Source organism: Humulus lupulus, chromosome 5, assembly GCF_963169125.1.
Source record: "Humulus lupulus chromosome 5, drHumLupu1.1, whole genome shotgun sequence".
Classification (NCBI taxonomy): domain Eukaryota; kingdom Viridiplantae; phylum Streptophyta; class Magnoliopsida; order Rosales; family Cannabaceae; genus Humulus; species Humulus lupulus.
The window spans coordinates 235,257,074-235,262,920 of NC_084797.1; the positions used below are offsets into that span (position 1 = coordinate 235,257,074).

The 5,847-nt window shown below is 35.8% G+C and overlaps 1 long non-coding RNA gene across 1 annotated transcript; it reads right to left on the minus strand.

Annotated features, from left to right (window-relative positions):
* Positions 1 to 291: 291 nt before the first annotated feature.
* LOC133834072 (uncharacterized) lies at positions 292 to 2,067 on the minus strand. Its single transcript, XR_009893301.1, has 4 exons — positions 1,938 to 2,067; positions 1,781 to 1,856; positions 1,250 to 1,311; positions 292 to 531 (listed from the first exon to the last, which is right to left on the minus strand). It is a non-coding gene; the product is annotated as an uncharacterized LOC133834072 (long non-coding RNA).
* Positions 2,068 to 5,847: the final 3,780 nt, after the last annotated feature.

The following is a 5,847-nucleotide window of genomic DNA, read 5'->3' on the forward strand; positions in this document are numbered from 1 at the left end:
ACTCCTTTTGGAGAATTCAGAAGTCCCTTAATTGTATTTTCTGATTAAATTTTCCTTTAATATGCGAGCCCTAATTGACTTGCTCAAACCTTTTATATAGCCACCTACCATCGTCCCCAGCCTACGGATGCCATGAGGGAACATAGGGAAGCCATCCTCAAGCTCCCCTATGGTCGGCGATCTCTCTCTTTGTAACACCCTCACTTATTTTAGTTAAAATCATATCTGAGGTGTTACGTTTTAAAACTATATCATAATTTATTTCTGCGAAAGTCTGGACACATTTTTTTTTTTAAAACTTGAAAACTTATTTCACATTATTTACATTAAACATAAAGTGTGTCTCAAACATATTATACATAAGTATTAAATAACCCAATTTGTTTTCAAAACATAACTTCACACTTTATTACAAATATCACATTGGTAAACTGAAATAACCCACAAAAGGTCGATGTGTTCATATGTACAAATCAGGGTTAGGACCATGCTTCATTTCTCCTTATGCCATTCACTCATTTCTTTCTCTACCTGCAACACAAGACAACTGTGAGCCTAAAGCTCAGTAAGCAAAGTAATGCATGCAATGCTAATGATTACTCAATGTCAAAGGACATACACAACTTCTTTTTAAATTTTGGGCCCCTTAAAATTGTGTACACTGTTTGAATTGGTCAATGCCTGCAGGGCTTGTTACACATATAATATAAAATCCCATGGGTTCTCCTTCGGCTAGCCATCACCACAGTAGGGCACATTAAAAACCTTATTCCATCGTTGCCCCGTCGGGCTCAAGAGTTAAGGCGGCCACACACTGTGGTGTCAATACATATAACAATAACTCATATGGAGGAGAAATAAAAACGGAAACATGGCAAACAATATAATTGGTTCACTAAAACCTAGCCCAAATTATTGGGCAACCACTATAAGCCTACTATAGGCCTCCGTTTACACTTATTAACACTTTCATTTGCCTTTTCAAAACAGTGGCATTGAACTTAAACTTCTTATTACAACTTGCTTTTATGTTGCACAAAACTTGCAAAGGCATCATATAATTAATCATCATAATATCATGCATGGTCTTATATCATATAATAATTTACCATATCACTATTATGCCATGCATACAAATTTATGATGAAGTATCAATGTATGTTAATACCACTTACTCACAAAATATTCATATAATGCATACTTTCACATAACATGTAATTCTTGTGTTGCAGTTGAGTACTTTATTTACCTTCTGTCCAAAATATAATTCACCGTGTAACAAGTGGTGTCTTAGGTGTTGATGTGCTTATCCTGAAAATGGCATGGATTTCTCATCATAATGATGGCAGAAATACATTGAACTCTCATTTAAAAATACCCATAAAACATCATATCAAATTTCATATCCAATTCATGCCTAAAATGCCTTAAACCACCTAGATCGAGCGTTAAATTTATCTTAGACATTTGGAGAAATTTTGATAGAGTTTCCCCTTAATTTTAGCTATCCTCAAATATCAAAATCAACCAATAATCAACATCAAATAACCCGCCATAACCATATATCCCAAATACCAACATGATTCATCATAAAGTTATCATATACCGATTTTGATAAAATTCTAATCTCCTAGATCATCACCCAAATTAAATGAGTCTCCACATCTATTCAAACATTTATAAACATATATACTCTCTTATAAACTCAATCAAATAACCAAAAAATCAGTTTGTACTCCAAGAACCCCAAAAACCTCATAAAACACAAAATTTCACTTACCGAGCAACTTTTTGGCGAAAACAATCTCTTCTAGCTTTTCTAAACCTCAAACCACTTGGAAACCACCAAGAAATATCTTAACAAAAGATAAAACACCATAGATAAGATCTCAGCAAAATTAAAAAATATAGTTTAACTTCCAAGTACAAGAACTTACCATAAAAAGGCTAGAACTAAGCTTAATCCACTTCTTTGGCTTTGATTTCACTTGGATCTCCTTAGAACTTCTTCAAACCAGCCAAGAAATGGTTTTTGGTTTTCTTTTCTCTCTGTTTTTCAGATTAATGGTCGTGCAAAGTGATAAGGTTGATGAAAATTCTTTATTTTCAATGATTTGGCCTTATTGTATCAAAATTTGACACCTTTCACCTCATCATTTCACCTTTTGACTTATGAAAACCTTATCACTTCAATAATTTCGACTTAATCATCTGCTAGGCCTACTATCCTTATGTGTAAAACACTCACACCAAACCTTAAGTCCATATGAGTTCATACCCAATAGTTATGCTTACCTGATCGAGCGTAGCGCACTTATGCTAAGCTCGTTTTCACTTTGCATCAATACCACTGATTATGTATACCTCCCATCAAGAATTGATCTAATGGTTCTAAAACCATTTTTAATTCATCAATGAGACCTTAATCATACCTCAATTATATTTGGTAAATCCACTAATACTCAATTTTACCCCGAAATACTAGTAATCGACATTGTACTATTTTTCACCACTTAACATCTTTTGCCTTCTATATCTCACTTTCCTCACTTAATTCCATGCCTTGTCCATATTTTTCATACTTTCTTATATCTTGAGCACATAAAACACCCAAAAAGACAACTCAAATGCCACAAGGTTAATAATATTGAGCATACATATAGACATCACATACACAACTTTTATACTTATACATGAAAACACGTATAAGAATATGCATATGCTCAAATTATACATATTGTATGTTATGTAATGCAATGCAATCATGTGATTATTGGCTATATTATATCCAAATAATGTGGGTGCTACAATCCTCTACACCTTATAAAAATTTCGTCCTCGAAATTATCTTACCCAAATAGCTCTGGGTATTTAGATCTCATTTCATCTTCCCGTTCCCATGTCATTTCCTCAATGTTTGAACTTCTCCACAAGACCTTAACCAGTGAAATCTTCTTATTTCTCAACTCTTTCTCTTTTCTGTCAAGAATTTTCACTGGTTTTTCTTCATATGTTAGGTCTTGTTCCACTTCTATTGGTTCGTAGTTTAGCACATGTGAAGGATCTGGCACGTATTTTCTCAATAATGAGACATGAAAAACATCGTGGACATTTGACAATAATGGCGGTAATGCCAGTCTATAGGCTACCTTTCCCACCTTTTCCAGTACTTCAAAAGGTCCAATAAATCTTGGGCTTAACTTCCCTTTCTTTCCAAACCTCATTGCTCCTTTCATAGGGGCAATTTTCAGAAATACCTTGTCCCCAATGTTGAACTCCACATCTCTTTGCTTTCAATCAGCATAACTCTTTTGTCTACTCTGAGCAGTTAACATTCTTTTTCTTATTTTCTCTACTGCTTCAGTTGTCCTTCTGACCAGATCTGGACCAAGATACTTTCTTTCTCCCATTTCATCCCAATGAATTGGTGATCTGCATTTTCTGTCATATAACATTTCATACGGTGCTACACCAATCGTTGCATGAAAGCTATTGTTATAAGAAAACTCTATTAGACATAAATACTTCTCCCATGATCCTTGAAAATCTAAGACACAAGCTCGAAGCATATCTTCAAGAGTTTGAATGGTTCTTTCAGATTGTCCATCAGATTGGGGGTGATATGCCGTAGTAAACTTCAATTTTGTGCCCAATGCTCTCTGCAAACTTTCCCAAAACAATGAAGTAAATCGAGCATCCCGGTCTGAAATTATAGATACTGGCACTCCATGAAGTCTAACAATCTCCTGAACATATAATTCAGCCCACTGATCCATAGTATAAGTCATGCGTACCGGAAGAAAGTGTGCTGATTTGGTATATCGGTCTACTATAACCCAGATAGCATCATGTTGTTTAGAAGTTTTTGGCAATCCAACTACAAAATCCATAGTAATCTCTTCCCATTTTCACTCTGGTATCTTTATTGGTTGTAGTAAACCAGTAGGTTTTTGATGTTCAGCTTTCACTTGTTGACAGGTTAAACACTTGGCTACAAACTCGACCACATCCTTTCTCATGTTGGGCCACCAGTAGTGTCTTTTCAAGTCATTAAACATCTTGGTCGTCCCCGGATGTACTGAATACAAAGTATTGTGAGCTTCGGTAAGGATGTCTCTCTTCAACTCCTCATTATTAGGGACATAAACTCTTTCCTTGAACTTTAGCATCCCATTACATGACACACTAAACTCATTGACCTTCCCACTTTCCAATTCACCTTTTTGTTCCACCAAGTAAGGATCCTCACATTGACCTTGTTTGATTCTCTCTAACAAGGTAGACTGAATAGTCATTACTGATAATCTTCTTGTGATTACCTCAATCTCTGCTCTGCACATGTCCTCCTGAAGTGGTCTTGTCAATTTCCTCAAAAATGGCACATTACCATGAGACTTTCTACTCAGTGCGTCTGCAACTACATTTGCTTTTCCAGGATGATAAAGTATTTGACAATCATAATCTTTCACTAGCTCCAACCATCTCCTTTGTCTCATATTTAATTCCTTCTGAGTGAAGAAATATTTGAGACTTTTATGATCGGTATATATTTCGTACTTCTCACCATACAGATAATGTCTCCAAATCTTTAGTGCAAAAACAACTGCTGCCAACTCCAGATCATGTGTTGGATACTTCTGTTCATAGTCCTTCAATTGTCTAGAAGCATAAGCTATGACTTTGCCATTCTGCATCAACACACACCCTAAACCTTGCTTTGAAGCGTCACTATAAATCACAAGTCCTCCTGATCCAGATGGAATAGTAAGTGTCGGAGCAGAAACCAATCTTTGCTTCAACTCTTGAAAACTTTTCTCACAAGGTTCAGTCCATTCAAACTTATGATTCTTCCTCGTCAGTTGTGTCAATGGCATTGCTATCTTCGAAAATCCTTCAACAAATCTTCGGTAATAGCCTGCTAATCCCAGAAAACTCCTTACTTCTGAAACATTTGTTGGTCTATTCCATTTACTAACAACTTCAATCTTTGATGGATCCACTGAAATACCATCTTTTGAGACTATATGGCCCAAAAATGCCACCTTCTCCAGCCAAAATTCACATTTCTTAAATTTGGCATAGAGTTGTTTTTCTTTTAATTTCTCCAACGTCAACCTCAAATGTTCCTCATGTTCTTCTTCGGATTGAGAATACACCAAAATATCATCAATAAACACTATTACAAACTTATCAAGGTAATCCTTAAACACCCTATTCATCAAGTCCATAAATGCAGCTGGAGCATTAGTTAATCCAAATGGCATCACAAGGAACTCATAATGGCCATACCGAGTTCGAAATGCGGTTTTTGGTACATCCTCTTCTCTAATCTTTAATTGGTGATACCTAGATCTTAAATCAATCTTTGAAAATACTCCTCTTCCTTGTAATTGATCAAAAAGATCATCAATTCTAGGAAGTGGATACTTATTCTTGATTGTCAACTTGTTCAGTTCTCTATAATCAATACACATTCGCATTGTCCCATCCTTTTTCTTCACAAATAGCACCGGAGCTCCCCATGGTGAAAAACTAGGCCTGATAAACTTTTTATCCAGGAGTTCTTGCAACTATATCTTTAATTCCTTTAGTTCTGCTGGTGCCATTCTATAAGGTGCCTTGGACACAGGGGCTGTACCAGGAAGTAGCTCGATCACAAATTCAATTTCTCTGTCTGGAGGCAATCTCGTTAAATCTTCTGGAAACACTTCTAAGAAATCTCTAACTACCGGTACATCTTCTGGTTTTAACTTTTGCTCCTTATAAGTGTCAACCACACTGGCGAGATAACCCATACATCCACTTTCCAACAATCGCCTGGCCTTCATAATTGAAATTAAAGGAATG